Here is an 18,540-nt window from a genome sequence, read left to right on the forward strand (position 1 = left end):
AGCATTAACCCGGCGTTCTTGAAGTAACGTTTTAGTTTTTCTGTTAAAAAATAAATTACGGACTGCGGAAGGAAGAAAGGAATCATTTTGCTGTGATAATTACAAAGCACACAAAAAAGGTAATTTTTTGCCTGACTTACATTTAGAGAATGTCTCAGCTTTTACCAAACAGCATTGGTTACCAACAGAAAGAAAGCACTGAAATATGCAAATATTTAAAAACTAGCAAGCAAATCCCTGGAGAAGAAGGAACAAAAAAGAAGCGGGGGAAGGGGTGCCGGCAGATACAGAGACACTGCGGGCTGGGAGCTGCTGTTCTGAAGCCTCTTGGAAGTTTTAGCCAGGGGCAGCCCAGGAAAGCAATGGCACAAGGTCGTCCTCCGAGGTCCGGCTCCCAAGCCATCCTCTGCCCACTCGAACCACAAAAGCAAATCGCCACGGCGCAGGCTGTGGTGTTTGCAGCAGCCTCAGCCTGCCCTCGCCCGCAATCCAAGCAGGATATTTAAATGCTCTTTAGGCTTCGGTAGCAACACTACAAAGAAGGGACAGCCTGCACCTCTCAGCTCTTTCCCAGCCTAGATGAACACCAGGCAGATATTCTAGCTCTTATTTACACCTGGCTGGCATTGAAGGTTATATTGCAAATCATGAGACCTGGAGATATCATCTTAAATCAAGACCTATATTCCAAAGCTTTCATCCTAGTGACTTTGCTTGCCCTTGGTGACAAGGTCTATGTCAAGTCACCGGTCACCCTCAGCCCAAGGAAGGACCATCTGTGAGGTGGCCTTGCTCAGGGAAAGCAGTTGGGGTTTTTTGTCCACTTTCCTTGCTCTTTGCTTGCATATTACTAATAGTCTCAATAAACACGTGCTACCAGTTACACCAAGAGTGTTTCCATTTCTAAAATGCTTTATAGGCACTAATGGTTTTATTCTGTTGGCTAGAGACTTGCACTGTAAATGGGCATAAAATGGGACATGTTGGGGCTTACAATGCAACAAACCTGGGCAGGCTGCAAGTTCAAAAGAGGCAGAAGGAAATATTCCTTTGTGAATTATTTGTAGAGCTGGGAAGGAAGCTCCTTGCACGAGAAAAAAATGATGCAAATTCAGAAGACAACTAGAGAAAGTCACGGAAGAAAATATCCCTCAAAAGTGACTTTGTGGCTAATGCAGGAATTTCTGGAGCCCCAAATCACTACAGTTTGGTAAAGGATTTTGGAGGAAGCATCCCACTCTTCTTCCCACTGCTGTTCTGACCTGTACTGCTGGTTCCTATAGGGAGCAGTTCCTATGGATCTGCAAATCCCAGGTGCATCCCTCCCTCCCCGTCCCACAGACCGTGCCTGGGTGTCCCCTTGGTGTCCGTGACACCGGGGAGCCCTGGCCAAGGTAGGTGGGTGGTGGAGGTGGGCACGCGTGTCCGTGCATGCGTGCGAACCCGAGGAGCTGGGTGCATTTTCTTCCCTGCACGCTGACACGGCTTCGCTTTTGTTTCCTGAGTAAATAGAAAAGCCACGGTGGCAGGAAGGAGAAAGGCAAGGCAGGGCTCGGCAAGCAGCGCCTGTTTACAATGACAAAGGGTTCTGCCACACTTCAGGGAGGAAATTTTCCTTCCAGACTTCAGGCCTCATTAAGTGAGTGGGCACAGCTAATAGGCTTTGTGTGCGAACGGCCCCAGCCTTGCAAGGTCCAGCTGTCACTGGGGCGAATGTCAAAAATAACAGCGGGCTCAGCCATTCTCCACCCTGCTCGGGCTTTAAAATTTATCTTTAAAAGGGGGAGGAGCAGGCAGTGAAAAGTAGCAAGCAATTAATGGGAGACAAAAGCAAATGGACCCGCCGGGGCTGATTGCAGGAGGGGGGGAAAGTCCCTCGGAGCTGGGCTGGAGGGTTGGTGGGGAAGAAATAGAAAAGCTGAAGAGCCCCCCTGTCAAGCAGAAACTCGTTGCGGTGATAAATGCACAGGCAAGGCTGGGAGGATGCTCAGGAATTGAGGGTCCCGGTGGTCCCTCTCTGGGCTGGGCTGATGCAGCCATCTCCCTGCCACGCGTCTTCGCTCCCCGAAATCTCCCTCACAGATGGTGACTCTGAAACAGTGAGCACGTCTTCCCTCGGATAATCCGGAGGTCAGGCTCCTCCGAAGTTTAGTCTCTCACTGCCAGCAGAAAGCTGACAAAATTATGCAGAAATAAATATGCTTCTATGTTTAACTTTTCTCTTTCACCCCATCCAATCTCAGCCTGCCCTGAAATAATATTTGCATGCGTTTGGTTTATCCCCCTGTCAGCTCCGTCTGGAGGGAGACGCACAAATGGCTCGTTTGAGGGTATTTGGGATTCATGTGATACATCAATGGAAAAAAGGATTTTAAATCTCCAGAACTTTTAATAGCTTGTTGGGTCTTGGCATCCACAGTCCCGCAGAACGTGCCTGCTGTATTTTTAGCTAACCTCGAGCTGACTTTGATTTCAGGCAGCAGCATCACACACTCCAGAGCTTGCTACCGTTTCTTTGTTTTGAGGGATGTGCCCTTACTCCATACCTAAAGTTACCCACGTTCTTCAATATTTGGGGACATCTCTTCACTTTTACTGCTGGAGACTATTTTTCCATAAGTCTTTGAGCCATTCGGTCTCTGCATCAAGGAAAGATTGTGCCTGATCAGCCTGAACTCATGACATTTAACGAGCACTTTGCTACTTCTAGGTAGAAGACATGAGCTAGAAGCAGTGGGATCTGTCTATCAGACAATTTAGGGGCCAAACTATCTATGGTTTTCAAAAGAAGTGTTATCTTTGTGAAAATCCTTCGGATCCTGTGTCTGAAAAACAGGGTTCCTGAAACAAAGGCTCTTGCAGGGATCTGCCCTTGCACAAGGGTTTAACATCATTTCTCTTTTTGCCAATTAGAAGTTCAAGCCTCAGGGACAGTTTGGTCTCCCAGCTTCCCAGGACTACAGGTTGGGGCTTTTCTATCTCTAACTCCTCTGGCAGAGCTCCAGGCTGCAGGGAAGGGCTGGGATGCGCAGTGCTGGTCAAGGCAAAAGGTGTCCACGATAGACACAGTCCCAGAGGGCTTCAGGGCACCTTCTCCAGAGCCAAGCAGCCTCGGAGAGGAGGTGCTGACACATCTGATTCAATTCTGGCTTCAAACAGCGATTGCACACCTTTCCCATGCCCCATTGCATTCCCTGTTTTCTAATGCATGGCTATGCTATGATAAAACACAAAGAGACCTCTTAGGAGGAAGTTTTGGGTTAGTTTGAGGCTTGAAATATGGCCACAGAAGAGGTAAATCATGCCTGGAAACCCTTGAGGGTCCCTGAAAACAGCACAGAAATTTTGCCTGAATGAGTCACGCTGGTGAGAGCTTGAGCTCTCAAAAGACGCAACAATACACCTTGATGGGAAGGAAGCGAAGAGAGAGAGCCTACTCCAAACACATCTGCTCAGATCCAGGGTTCAGCTTGTTGCACTTGTACAGGGAAATCTGTGCAAACAAACAGTTATTGAATGGGTCAACTGAGCAGAGCGGCTGAAGGAGCCGAACAATGGGGTGGTTTATTCACTTAATGTATGCCAAGGCCATTCACCAGGCAAGCACCTCTTAAGGAGCCACGTGATAAACAGACTCAATTTGCCGTTTGCTGAGGTCATGCATTTGGGATGCCATGGACAATATTTGATAACGGGAGCTACAAGGACGACGAGGAAGCCGTCTCATTTCCAACGCCTCCACGGTGTTGGGTTTTTGTTCTCTTTAATTGCATGTTGGTAGGAAAGGGGGTTGCTGAGCTCCTCATTGAGACACAATGTTTGTGGCTCCCGTGTTTTACCTCTCCCAGCCCTTTGCAAAACTTGGAAAGTCAATGCATGCTGCCCCACATTGCCATGCGTCCCTCCATTGCTAGTCCCTCCATCACCAGCCTCATGTCAAGTGGGGTTTGGAGTTCAACAGCAAAGGCAACACAGAGCCATCGGCATCCAGGGAAGGGCACGCAAGAAGTGGGCGATGAATTCAGTGTTTCATTCGTATGCAACCTCACCTTTCTCAATGCTGCAAAATGCTCAGTGATCCAGCTGTACAAACAGTGGGTTTGACAAATCCATCCTCTCCTTCTGCCCAAGGACCCTCCACGGCCGCTCACAGCTTCCCTGCATTTATTTGCTATTCAAACAGATTTGATGGATAACTTTTCTTTAAAATAAAGCAAACAGACTGTTTATGGGCTGCGGCAGTCTCCAGTTGGAGTTCCTCTGCTGCATGGGGGTGAGGGGATCACAGGTTGTAGTTTTTCCCCGCTTGCTGATGGATGGTTTGTTCAACCCTCCTTAGCCTGCAAAATCCACTGCTTTTGGTGAATGCCCACCCTTGGCATGGGACGGGGACTCGAGGTGCAAGGGTGGTAGGGATGGGTTTTACACCATTTGCACAGTCAGGAGAGGCTGTGCTCTGGGTGAGACAGTGTGGAGCACCCAGACCTGTTAGACAGCAAATGAGCAGGAGCTAAACATAATTTTGAAGTATTACCCTGGATCTTCAACAAAAGACAGCAGGAGGGGGAAAGCACAAGAACAGGCCGATGAAGAAGGGATGATGAGGTACAAGAGAAGGGGCAGGAAAAGGAGAAAGGATGGACAGACAGACAGGGCAGGATGGTGCTGCATCGCAGGGAACATCCTGCATCCCCCTGGCTCACTGGGCTGGAGGCTGCTCCTGATCCCACGCACACCAGGGTGGCCGTGGGGACAGCCTCGCTGATGGCCCCCCCAGCCTGGCACAACAAGGTGGAGATTTCGGAGGCTGCACGTTGGCCAGCCTCACCTCTTTGCCCGCACCGGTGGTCCCCTTCCCCCTCGGACGCCAGGACTGCCAGGATTTCCTACGCATCTGTATGCAAATCGCAGGCTGCCGGCACCGGGAGAGGCACTTTGTTCAGAGCATCCCCGGCACAGCTGCTCCGCTTCCCGGGGCCGGGCAGGCTGGCAGGAGCCCCTCCGGCCGACTGCACCACGGGGCTTGGGCACATGGAAACACCAAGTAAAGCATTGCACAATTTTAGGGAAAGACCCCAAGTGCTGCCTGTCCCACAGCCACACTCTGCCATGAGTTATGCAGTGCTGAAGGGTCTTGGGTAGGGGCAGGGAAAAATAAAACCTGCTTTTATAAAGCAGCAGGGTAGGCCTCTGGGGAAGCAGGAGGTACCAAAGGACAGCCAAGTTTGAGAGACCAGCCTAGAACATTTTCTGTATTGATGTGGCTCCTCGTGTCAGCGCCTGGCTGGGAAACGATCTGCTCCCAGCCTGGAAGACAAATTCTTGCAGCTGAGATTTGGTTGCAGCGCTTTGGTTCCCCTCCAGCCCAAGAGACACAAAGCACAGCCCCCCCCGCTCCCAAATACGATAGCTTTGGTTTTCTTCAGTGTCTGAGGCAAAACCACCCTCCTTCTGCCTCCTTCTTGGATTTTTTTTTCTATTAGAAACCCATCACATTCTGAAAAACAAAGTCCATTGTCTCAAAAACCTGTGTATTTTCAGCAAGGAGGGTTTACGGGGCCCCAGTGAGTTACCAACCATTTCTGCAAACAGAGAAACCTGAAACGCCCTGGGAGGTGATTTTTCAATCTACCAAGACATAAGCACTAGAAATCTCTGCTGATGCTAAAATGAGCCATTGCTCCGCAAAAGAGATGGCCCTGAGGAGCCACATAGGATGGTTGTCTGATGGGGGATGGACAAACCACGGCAGCCCCATAGCCCCGCCGAGCCCCTCCTCACCATTGGAAATCATGGCAGGTATTGGGGGAGCAATGGGAACCCCCCCCCCCCCCCAAATTGGGGTGTCTGGTGCTCACAGGACATGCAAAAACCAGCACAAGGCGGCTTTTTACCAGTATCAGGCTGATGGTACGGCTCCGTGCGCGCGCGGGGTGGCCAACCTGTGTGCAAACTCCTCGTGCCTCTCATGGTACCATCTTCCAACTGAGTTGTCATTTGCAACTCAAACAGCCGGTGCCTCAGGAGATCCGTTTATTTTCTTCTTTCTGCTGGACGAGATTCTCTGGCTTAACAATTTATAAAAGCAGATTTTATTTTTCCCTTCATCCCATGTGACACAGATGCAAATGGGGAACAGTAGGATGCCAGCTTATCTTTTATTTGTGCTTTTAGGTTATAATTGCAGTCTGAATCACTGACTTTTAAGTTATGCTACGTTCTGCCTCAGCAGAGAAAGGGAGAGGAGCGGAAACAGGGAACGATCCCTTGAAGTTCAGTAACGCCAAGCAGCTTTGCCTTCAGACAAAAAGGCATTTGCAAATGTTCCTCCCGTTTGTTAAAGGCACAAACAATTTCCGTGATGAAATAATAAAGAGAGTTAATTGAGATGGAGGGGGGGAAATCGAACGAGAAAAGCTGCTTTGGTTCCTACGTGATCATTGTGCTCGTGATTGTGGTATCTGTTTTCTAGCTCTGATTTGGGGAGTTCAGAGTGTTTCACCTCAGCCCCAAAAACCATCATTTTGGTGGATTGCAAAGCAAAGCTCTCCAACCACATCACCCCCATCTCCCCGGGCAGCCCAGCCCGACACTGGTGAGGTGAGCTGTCTGTCTGCTGTCACCGCATCCGTCCCCGCTCCTGCCAGGGCCGGTGAGGCTGGCCACGCTGTGACCTGCATTAACACATCCCGCAGGAGCCAGGGCCGCCAGCCCCGCACAGCCGCAGACACGGGAGGCAATAAAACAATCTCAGCCCCGCCAGCTGCTCCGGCAGCATGCGAGACTCCTGGACAGCGCGGCCGCTCGCTCCCTCCTCCCTGACCCTCCGTAAATCCCCAAACAACGTAGGCTTGGCTGCAGAAAAGACATTTTCACTCAATATTAAGGCCTAACTTTGTTTTGAAGGATGTACATGTTTGATTAGCCAACCTCAGCACCCCCACAGCATCAGGTCAGGGTAATTAGAGACCTCGTGTTAACGAGTGAACAATGGCTCAAGAGCCTAACTGACACTTCCATGCATGTTGCTAATTGCCAGAGCTGGACCCACAACCCAGGGCTCCTGAATTAACCTATATTAAATCCTTCCCATGAATAAGAGTTATCCCCTCTATTCCCAACACCGGGAGATCTCCAGCACTGGGATGGGGAAGAAATGCAAGGGGATCGGCTGGGGGCTGCAACATGCAGGGTGTTGGGATGGGTGCTGTGAAATGCAAGGGATGGGGACGGGTGCTATGGGCCTTTCTCACCCGTTAAAAGCCCATCCCAGGGCTCCTGAGCAGACAATACCATCACGCACTGCCCTGCATGCCCCCGGCAATGACCCCGGAGGACCACCCTCCTCGGAGGTGAAGGGTAAGGCAGCCACCCCGCTCCATCAGCCCTCTCAATCTTCCCCAGACAAAGCCTGTCTCGGGGGAGCGGGTCCCGGGGAGGGGGCCAGGGCAGGGCTGTCTGGTGGGAAGCGGCGAGGCTGGGTCGCATGGCAGATAGCTTTGGAGGAGAAGCAGGAGAGCGGAGGTGAAAGGGCAGCCCTCCCTTCCCACTACCCTCCCTCCCCACCGCCCCAGCTCGCTCCTCCCAGCCTTTGCTCCTCTGTCTTGCTGCTCCCCCCAGCTTGGCCTCGGAAACGGGGAAACCCCAGCACGATTCATTGAGTATTTCACTCCCAGATAATTTATGGACGCAGCATCTGCCGGACACGGGGGACACTGTACTTCATCTCAGCTTTCATGTCCTCTAGCTTCTTTCACAATGACTTTGGGTATTTTTTTTTATTTTTTTTTTTTTCCTAAAATACCCCCCCTCAAAAGCACTAAAAGTACCTCTCTGATTCCAATCATAAGTCTAGCACAGTTTCTCCAAGCAAACCACACCAAGGAACTCAGCCCAAGGACCATGCCTCATCCCATGGGAGCTCAGCCTTGGGCGAGGTGTGATGGAAACACCAAACCAACTTTCAGCTCTTTCCTCTGCACACAGCAGGGGCTGAAACCTGTCTCCTCAAGTAAAGCTTTCCTTAAATTAGGTTGATATTACGGACTTAAGAAGCTCCTGGTGACAGGATCAACACAGACAGGCTAAAAACAGACACCTGTGCTGAAAACAGAGGCGGAGGTGAAAGACAGCAAGCAATAAGAGCTTTGAAATGCCCCGTAGTACATAGCTTAGGTACCCCAGCGAGAGGCATCCCTGCAGTTCTGCCTTTATACAAAGCACCATCAGAAGATGTAAGTGGGAAATGGATGTTTCCTTCATGTCAAAAAAGAGACAAACACCCCCCTCACCAGCAAAATCTCCCCCCATTCTATTTGCCAGCCAAAAGCTGCTCCACGCCAGCTGATTTCTCAACCGCGCAGAGCCCACATCTAATTGTGAAAATTAATTGTGAAGCGCGCTGGTTATTTACATATCCTGATGCCTGGATTAGCGCGGCATCACTTTGGGGTGCACACCCAAGTTGTAGCCCTTCTCCCTGCAAGCAGGGCCATCCCCGGGCCCCGCGTGTCCCCGTCCCCAGGCTCCACATGCCCCGCGCGGTGGCCGGGTGCTGGGGAGCATCCAGGCCAGGCTGGGCGCAGACCAGATGCATACTTTCATATGAGACTCACTAATGGCCTTTCAGGTACAACATTATTATTTTCCTCTAATGGCGTGCTTTCCTCTCTTTCTTCCTCGCTGGCTCATAAAAGGCACATCATAACTACAGAGGGAGGGCGCGGGGCCGGGGCGGGGGGGGGGGGGGGAGGCGAAAGCTTTGCAAATTACAGCAATCAGAGAGCCCGAACCATTAGGAGCATCTGGGACTGCATTTTACATAACAGTGGACACTTTCTTTGAAACAATTACAGCTAATAATGAATTAGGATTGACTGAGCTGTAAACGTTTCAAATTGCAATTCAGAGACTGTCACTCCACGCCATCCCCTTCTCACTGGAAAAAGCCCTCTTAATGCTCAGCACAAGTAGTACGGTGGGGATCTTGGGAGGAGATGAGCTTCTCCACGGCTGCAAGTGCCGGGTCCCACGCCATGGGCTCAGGCTGAGCTCTGTTGGATTTGGGATCTTGCCTCCAAATGTAGCCCATGGCAGATGCTTCAGGGAAGAGTTTACAGTGTAAATTGATGTATCAGGGCGCTTTGGCCTTGCCTGTTTTGACTAATCCCAGTTTAGGGGTGGATCAGCAGGCTGCCCTTTTCTTCTAAGCAACTGCTTTCCAAGGGATGAGGGGATGGCCCTAAGCCACATTGAGGAGATGCACAGCATTTTGGCCCGTGGGGCATCCTGTCTCCAGCTGCCCCAGCCCCTGTGAGCCCAATGCTACCCTGATGTCTCCAGCTCAGTCTTGTCCCAGGTTTTTGTCCCATGCCATGGGATCTGGGTTGCCCTGGGGCTCAAATCTCACATCTACCCATAGCTGAGACCATACCCCGGCGGTGGCTCAATGTCCATCACAGGCTGTGGCTTTTTCTGCCTAGTTCAGGGCAATGAGACCCTCCTGCTGCAGGGAATTCAAGAAGTGCATGAGTTTAATAAAAACTAGAAACGTTATTGCTCTTCTTCTCACCTTGCTTCTGGTGGTGCCACTGGCTCTGCCATGCCATTGCCTGGGAACCCACCATATCCACATTGGCAGGAGCTGTCCCTGAGCTGAGGAGTCCCCGTGTCCCCCCAGACAGAGCAAGGACAGAGCTGGGGGGTCACTGCAGCTCAATCCCCGACCATGGCCGGCACAAACCCCTCCATCTGGGCTGCGGGTCTGCATGCTCGAGCTCCTACCGCAGCTGCCCAGACAACACAGGTACCCGAACATAAGTTAAGAAAAAGACATCAATCCCTTCACTTTCACCAGAATAAAACTCCTTCTTTACAAGGCAATGAATATAGAGAGGGAGATTGAGAAGAGGGAACATTCGTGGCCCCTCCGCCGGGAGTGCAGATGTGGTATAAATGGGGCGATCTCTACCCTCTCAAAGCCCCCTTCTCTCCCAAGTTGGCAGGTCCTAAAAGGCCACTTGTTTTGCGAGTTGGCTGCTGTCTCACCCATCGTCTCCCAGGGAGGCACAGTGTCACCTCAGGTTTCTCAGATCATTCGCACTGGCCGATGCTCATCCCCGACCCCATCTTGCTCTTATCTCCTGTTCCCAGGAGGGTCACCAGCCACAGACCGAAGCAGAGGGGACACGACGAGGCAGTGAGAACCCCAAATCCTCCCAACCCCAGCCCTTCTCAGGGGAAAAGCTGTGTATTCAGAGATGAAAGGAGGCAAACTCAACCTTAAGCAAACTAAAGCCTACACTCCCGTGTCAGATACACCCTGACAAACTTTTTTGTGTCTATTCCTTGGTGATATTTGAGTTTTGAAATGCTCAGCAAGATGCTCCACTGCCATCAATCTGCAGAGCGTGGCTGCCACCTCTTGAACCCTGGGCCCACCTTTCCTTACACCTAACCCTGCCACATTTTCAACAACAGCATCTCTTTCCCATCTTTGGGAAACCTGAAGCCTTGCAATAAGCATGCATGGCAAATGGCTGCCTATTTTATAGAGATGGCTCACACCAGCCTTAAAACTCTAATTATAGAAGAATAACAAGGCTCTAAAGCTCAGAAGCACTTAGATATTATTTCAAGCCAACCAACGAGGAAGTTACAGCTGCTGTAATTAAACATGACACGGAGAAGTCAAGCATTAAACACAGGTTCATTACGAAAGCACGAGGACTCGGTGATCCATAAAGGCAGGACCTTGTAGTCGTGGGCCAGCCAGGGAGAAATGCAGAGAGGGGAAGTCTCACCCGTCTACCTCGAAAAGGCAGCAGCAAAGCTACTAATTGTGTTTGCACTGATGATAACGAGCCACTGGCAGGACTTTTTGGAGCACAGCTCAGTTGCCGGCTGCAGTGGGGTTCCCGGGGCATGGCCCCGTGCTGGGACACTGGCCAGGCACTGTGCAGGGTCAGCACCTGGCCCCACAGCACCCACCACTTCACTCTTCACCTCTGCGAGCCAGCTCTTACACCCATGTGCAAAAAGAGGGGGAGAAGGTCAGGTCCTGCCTCCGCCTTCCCACCTCCCTCCTGGCTTCCATCTCCCCAGGGTGCCCCACTCTGGGTATCCCGGCCCAGAGCCCTCAGCCCCTCTCAGGAGTTTGCAAACGAACATGCACTAATTAAGCAGTTCTCTGGGCTGGGCATTCGTTTTGTGGCATTCAATCAGGTTTTGGAGACCCAGCAGCCGTCTGTCTTTACTACAAGAAAAAAAAACCAAAACCCCAAGAAAACGCTCTTGCTATTTAGGTGCTGCTCCATCAGCTGGTACTTCGCACTCCCCAAGCTGCTATTACGGTGCGTAGGGCAGGATTGGACCCACTGGTGCTGAGCCTGGATGGTCTGTAGGATTCTGGCACAGGGCAGGGCTCTTCCCTTTGGGTTTAGGCAAGCCCAACGCTTTTTCTGCATGGGACTTGTGGTGTGAAGGGGAGGCAGCCGGGCACAGCGGCCCCACGCAGCATCCCGGGGGCAGGAGCCTCGACCGCAGCAGCAGGGCTGTAACCCACCACCACCCCACTCAGATCCCCGAGGGGAGAAAAACCCACCCGGGGGGGTCTCCAAGAACAAACCCCTACTTGCCGCAAAAATAATCACTAACCCCCAACCCGCCAAAACACCCCCAGCCCTGAAAAAAATAAAAAAAAAAACAAACAGCAAGATGCAGAAGAGGGGATGAAGAATAGAAGAAAGGAGGGATGAACAGCGCGACCCCCCCTGACCCGGAGCGTGCAGCTCTGCAGCCCCGGCTTTGTGCGAGCCCCTTTCCCCCCCGCCCCTGCCCGTACAATCAGGGCAGCTGCCTGGAACGGGGCCGGCTGCCGCGGAGGAGAGGGCAAGGGGGCAGAGAGTAATTTATTTACTCCTTACAATGTGCTGTTTGAACAGACTCCTAAAGAAAACGGAGGAGGAAGCAACACTCTGCCAGGCGGGAGGAGGAGGGGGATGCAAGGCCGGGGGAGACTGTCCTAAATGGATTAGAAATTTACCCTGCAACTGTGGGGCTTTAATTGATACACGGGGAGGGGGGGGAGCAGTAAAATTTCCCTCTAATTGTATTAAAGATACACTAATTAGGTTGATTAAAAACAGAGAGGCTGTTTCTTTCTTTCCCCAGAAGGCCTAAGGGATGGTGATGGGGAGGGGGGAGAAGTGCAAACAGATTGGAGTTTTAAAAAAAAAAAAAAAAAAAAAAAAAGGAAAAAAGAGAGAGAGAAAAGAAAAGTGCTCAGCCCTTGGGAGAGGTGCAGCCTCATCGGCCGCCCAGGGCACACGGGAGAGCAGGAGCCACAGCCCAGGCATGGCCCAGACGGGCAAAGCTTTGCCTCTCCCCCAGGAATGAGGGGCCAAGGCAGCAGGGTCACCCTTTGCAGCTCCCATACCTCAAAATCCCAGGCTTTGCTTAGCTGCGATGCCCTAAAATTAGGTTTTGCAGTTATTTTGCCCCTGCTTTGTGAATTTTTGATCAGCGTTATCTACACAAACGTCTGTAAATCCTTGTGGGTATATAGATGTGCACATGTATTATAAAACTTTAAAATAGAGACCATAATTCTGCCCCAGAGAGAATAAACATAAAGCAGTTGTCTAACTGCTTAGTCCCCTCCCAAGTGATCCCAACTATTAGAGGATGAGCACAGTGAAAGGGAGAGGATGGGCAAGTTCATCTCGATCACCAAACCCTCCCATTGCAAGAGGTGCTTTCCTCCTGTTGGCGTCTTCTAATCAGGAGCCAGTTCGGTACATCCCCAGCCCTAGACCCGGCCGGCTTTTCCCAAAAAGCCTCTCATTTCTTGCTCACTGATGCCAACCCCGAGCACAGCGCCCGCTGAGCGGGGTCTGACAGCCCATCTGAAAACCTCTTCACAGCCTGTGTCATCTTCTTACCTGGGAATTCCTCGTTTGAGGAACCACCTGGCCTTTCCTCTTTCTGTAAGGACAGAAAAGTACTTTTCAGTCTGGGGAAAAGTTTCCCCATGAAAGGTTTTATTGCTCATATATGAGGCAGTCGCTAATTGATCTTTCAAATGGCCAAGCTGTAAAATGAGAATGGCAAATAAAGAGCTGTGACTTTAAGGGAGATAAACAATATTGTGTTTTTTTCCCCCTTCCTCTTCCAAATGACCATTTTCTCCTTAGCCTGAAACCACGGGATGAAGGGCAAACTCAAATTGAGGAAGCAAGCTTGATGATTTCTGATGCTTCCATTACTGCATAATCAGAGACTGAAACTGCAATCAACAGAACTGCCTTTGCAACCCAGCAGCTTTCAAAAAAACTCAAGTGAAAGGAAGATAATTTTCTTTGTGGGACTTTATGTTCCTGAACCACCACCTCCCTTCCGCCCTTTTTTCTTAATGTCTGTTTAGAAAAGAGGAGAAGTGGAGGGCCCCAAGGAGATGCGCGGGCTCTGGATGGGTGCAGCCATGGGCTGGCTTTGCTGGGGAGATCTGGGGCAGAGTGATACAGGACAACGGCATTGCAGCCCTGAGAAGGCAACTAGTCACCAAAGAGGCTGGAAGAGTGACTGTATTTGTTCAAAAATTGCAGTCACCCAAAGGATGAGGAGACCAGAAGCAGTTTTTCCCCTTTTCCCCTTGAACGAACCCATCTTTCAGGTTGTCCCAGCCTGGATCTGTCCCTACACCGGAGCTTGCCCCTGTAAAAACCACCGGTGTCTCATTGCCACAAGGGTTTCAGCTGGACACCACTACTGCAAACTGGTTATCTCGGTGCAAAAATCTTTGTGCTTGCTGGGAAAACTCAGCCTTGAGCACGACCACATCCCCCTGAAGCATCGGTGCAGGGTGTTTTCAGGGAGCTCTCTGGTGTTAAGATCTGCTCCCACCACAAGGGAATTAAACATCCAGCTATAGAAAAGGAAAAGGAAAAAAGGGGTTTTTTTCAAACCAAAAAGAGGTTTGCCCCTTTAGCTAGACCTAGTTGCCAGTAGCCAGCATTGAAAGGAAGCCTGTGGCCAGCTCTCTGCTTGCCCAGCCAGCCTGGGGGGTGCTGAAACCAGAGCTGGGACCACGGTCCCCCAGCAAGCCAGACCATCAGCAGCTTTCCCAGCAAGCACAAGCATGGTTTTTGTTTTATATGAAGATAACTGGCTGATCTGGATTAAAAAAACCTGTATCTTTCTTTAGCAGATTAGGATTATTGTCACTATTTTATACTGCCGAGGCAGCTTCTGGGTCTTCCTGAAGTCCTGAGAAAACCTCCAGATAGACATTTGTAAGGCTACAGGGTATTTTTTCCAGGAAACGAATGCTCACAAATTGAACCTGCTCAGCCTTGCATGGTTCATCCAGATCCTTGAAATGGCACCAAGCTAAGGAGGGACTGGCAAAGGCAGAGCTCAAGACCCAGGCAGCCCCAGCGCACTCCTGCCTGCTGCAGCATGCATGGGCAGGCAGGGTCCAGCCTGCCTTTGTGTTTCAGCAGCAAAACTGCTGTATTCCATCAGCCCCACCTAGAAATGGTGTTTCTTGGTTTAAGCCTCTCCGCTGGTTGGACCTCGTGGTGGGAGTGCTGGTTTGCCTGCCAGCAGATAACTGGGAGGTGCTGCAACAGAGGGTAAGTGGTGCGTAAACTCCATTTCTCTCTTTATCCCGCTACACCAGCCAAGCAAGTGGTGCTATTTCGCGCCTGTATTGGCCATGCTCATCAAGACCTGAACTCCTGGAGTCAGGTGATTTGAAACCATATATAAAGACCTCATATTTTCTTACATTTTTCATTTTAATTTAGCCAGCGTTAAGGCTTTGGCAGAGGAAGGGTGTGCAATTGCTGCATGCCAGGGCTGTGGCCACAAGCATGCAATTCAGCAGAGCCTCGCATCCTTTCATCTCCGAGTGGCGGGGCGCAGACCGGAACGCGCGCTCACTCGCTCTACTCTTGAAAGCATCTCTTGGCTTCAGAGGTTTCCCAGTCGCCTTTGACAGACACCTCGAGCCTTTGTAGGAGACTGTCACACCCTGCCACAAGCGACATGCCCCACCACCTACTCCCTCCACTACACAAAAAGCATCACTTTAAAGGTAGCTTTTGATTGCATTCGAGTCAGCAGATATTTGAGTAGCCTCCGAGCATCAGCAGTTTGCTCTGGCTGAAGGGGGATCCCATTGCGTGCCCAGGGCATGCCAGGAGGGTTTGCACCATGGTGGCTGGTGCTGGCAGGTGAGAAACACCCGTCACTGTGCAAGCAGCCCACCCTGTTGCATGGCAGGGCTGCCCATCCCGCTCAAGCCTCCCTGTGCTCTCCTGGCCGAAGCACCAAGATGATTCCCTGCAGCCGTTTGGGTGCTCTGGGACAGCCAGCATTTGAACCAGGGGTGCAGGAAGGGGGCAGGAGGAAGGCAAGGGGACATCAGCATCATCATCCGGCTCCCAACCTGCTCCTGCTTTGCTCCCCACCACCAGATCAATTTTTGCATTTGAGGAACTCTTGCCACTATGATTCTAAGTGAATAAAAAGTGAATAAAGCTCTTACTACAAAATTGCATGATTACACATTCCGTTTGCACCATGGAAATAACAACTGAGGTTGTAAGACAGTGGTGACCTCAGCCGCCCAGGTTTCCCATTGCTTATAGATTTCAAAATACACAAGGCAGCAATTTTTTTTTTTTTAGCCACTACTATGTTTGCTGGAAAATTAAGTTTCAGAAGGACTAAAAATATTAACAAATTTAGGTTGAGAGAATGGGAGGAGGAGGAGGAGGAGAGCGGATTTAAAAAATGTCAAAACACTCAGATGCAGCATTTTTAATGAAATGTTTCACTTCAGAAATGCCAAAACATTTTGTTTTGACATTTTCAAAATGAAACTTAATGATATTTTTTTTTAGAAACAGCATGGATTGCTTTGTAATAACCTGAGTTAAAGAAAGAAGAAAGAGGAGAAAAATGTAAAGGCTTGACGGCCACCAAAACAAAACAAACTTTTCACCATCATGCGTTGACATGGAAAGAGCATTTCCTTCCCTCCTCCTGCCATTTTGCCAACAAACTTAAGCATTTTCTGTTTCGCTTCACATTGCACTAATGAGTTCCCCTGCTTTTCTGCACTGCAAACAGCCTCTTGCCTTCGCCTGGCTTCCAAGATCCTCCCTGCTTGAGAGACTCTTCCCAAGCTTGGCCTTGCTGCAGGAGTGAGGCTTCCTATGAAGCTGGGGAAAATCCCTGTGCCCGTGGGTGTGCTCAGCCCACTGCAGCTCTCCTACCCCAGAGAGGTTTTAATACAAGCAGCAATTGCTTTCTCCTCCTTGAAAGAGGAGCTGCCTCCTCTATTGCTTGCGTGCTGAGCACCCTGCAGAAGGAAACCTCTCTCTACAGTATCACCCATGTCAGAAATCGCCCTTTTCTGCCACACTTTGGAGGCAGAGCTGTCCTCCCAGCCTGGAGGAACTGGAGCACAGACCAAAGGACCGTGTGGTTCAAGATCACACCCAAACCTCTGGCAGGGCAAAGGGCTGAGCGCTGGTCCATGGCCGACCAGCAGCATCCTGAGCCCTCCTCCTCTGCATACACAGTGATAAAATGGACTATGAAATTTATCAGCCATGAACCAAATGGTTGTTTACATGTGTTTATTATGCAGTTATTTGTGATCTGCAACCCTTCTTGTAATGCCTCGTTCATTACAGTTGCTATCCTGTGCTGAGCCCTTATAGCCTAACATCAAACGGTGTGGGTTCAGAGAGTTGGGGATACATTTCTGGAAGCAGCCCTCATGAAAAGGAAAGAAAGAAGAAGCTGAATAACCCTCAACCCCAGGTCAGGACCACAGGGCACCAGGCACCCTCAACGTGTTTTCAGACATGGGGTGGGACGACTCAGCCCACCACCCCGGAGCAAGAGGAGCCCATCACACGGCATAAATCTGGACTGAAGCACAGGTGCCAAGGGCCTCTATGGGTAAAAATAATCCTTGCAAAGGGAGAAACACAAACAGCAGGAGTTGCAAGTTGTGAAAAGAACAACTGAAAGCTCAAATCCCCAAAATGGAGCAAGTCAGGTACCTTATGCAGCCTCCTCTGGTCGGCTCCCAGCCCAGGGATGAGCAGCTGCAGCTGGGGGACCCAGAGCTGGGGCAGCTTTTGGCTCGTAGGAAAGGAGGATGGATGGCTTCCTTCACCCAGGTGAAGAGCTGACTCCTTGCAGGAGATGGTAAGAGCTGATGCAATTTTGAGCAAATATGTAAACCCAAAACATGCCAAAAAGAACCAAACCTGTGTAAGGAAACAAATACAGACTTTGTCACCTTTGTCACTTCTGGTTGGAAAACATACACCCAAAGAGGCAGTGGGGACAGCTGGTGGCATCACTCCACGGGAAGCCAAAGACAGAAAATCCTGGCAAGTTTTCCCAGGGGAAAGAGGTATCAGAGATCTGCACAACCCTGGCCCATCCCTGAACCATGCTGCATTAGGTTGGCGCAGGGTCCAAGTTTAGGAGAAGGCAATCAAAGCCCTGAGCAGGCTTTTATTTTTGAGGCTCAGACACACATGTTTCACCATGGGATATTTCGCTTTGCTCAGTGCAGAAGAGATCAAAAATAATTAATTGCTTGCACACCCCCTGCACATGCAGACCTGTATTTACATATGGAAATTAAATCCTTGGGTATGCAAAGCCAAGCACATCCAATGGATTTACATCAGGCTCCTTACCGAGGCTTGCTTGGAAGTGTCTTCGCAGCACCAAGACTCGGGAGCCGAGCCACAGCGTGTCCCCAAGTGGCTGATGGCAGAGGAACAGGGAAGTGTTTGATGACGCCCTTGACCATGGTGCCCTTGGCACTGTGGTTACCCCTACAGCAAGGGCACGTTTTGCCTGACCAGCTCCATGCACCTCAGAAGGGAGACTGGATCCAGCATCCCTCCATTTGCTAATAAGAGTTCTGCATCCTATTTAAAGGACAGTGCTGCCTATTAAGCAATTTACTCTTTTCTAATTGAAATTATCCAGTATACCAGGTTTTGTGCTTGCAGCTGAGTGCTCCCAAATGGCCACAGCCTCAGTGAGAGGAAGAGAGATTCAAATACCCATCCTCTGCATGGAGAGGCATTTTGTGGTGGTACAAAGCTAAAGGGAGAAAGCAACATACCCCAAAATGTGAACTGTCCCTTTAATTTCTGTCAAGGCTAAAGCCCACAGACTACAAAAACAACATTTTAATTTAAATTCCGATTCCACATTCATTCATGGGAGCTGGCTCTGAGCGGGGATTTCATTAAAGGCTTTAATAGATTTTATAGGACTTGTCAGATCCGGAAAGGTTATGGAGCAAATGCATTTTCTCTGCTTCCAGAATTTCAACAACGGCTCGGTAAACAAATTTACCATGAAAATGCAAAGAGTCCAGCCTTGTACAGACAAGGAGAAATGAACTTCATCTGAGTGACTTAAAGGCATCAAGATGCACTGCCTGTCCCCTTCCCAACTCGTTTCTCTCCGCTCCTTTCCCGTAGCATGCTG

The 18,540-nt window shown here is 50.3% G+C and overlaps 1 long non-coding RNA gene across 1 annotated transcript; it reads right to left on the reverse strand.

Annotated features, from left to right (window-relative positions):
• Positions 1 to 5,959: 5,959 nt before the first annotated feature.
• Positions 5,960 to 17,894, reverse strand: LOC148056559 (uncharacterized). Its single transcript, XR_015702934.1, has 3 exons — positions 17,733 to 17,894; positions 17,082 to 17,291; positions 5,960 to 6,047 (listed from the first exon to the last, which is right to left on the reverse strand). It is a non-coding gene; the product is annotated as an uncharacterized LOC148056559 (long non-coding RNA).
• Positions 17,895 to 18,540: the final 646 nt, after the last annotated feature.

Source organism: Nipponia nippon, unplaced genomic scaffold (genome assembly GCF_047370975.1).
Source record: "Nipponia nippon isolate SJK-2023a ecotype South Korea unplaced genomic scaffold, ASM4737097v1 scaffold_13, whole genome shotgun sequence".
Taxonomy (NCBI): Eukaryota; Metazoa; Chordata; class Aves; order Pelecaniformes; family Threskiornithidae; genus Nipponia; species Nipponia nippon.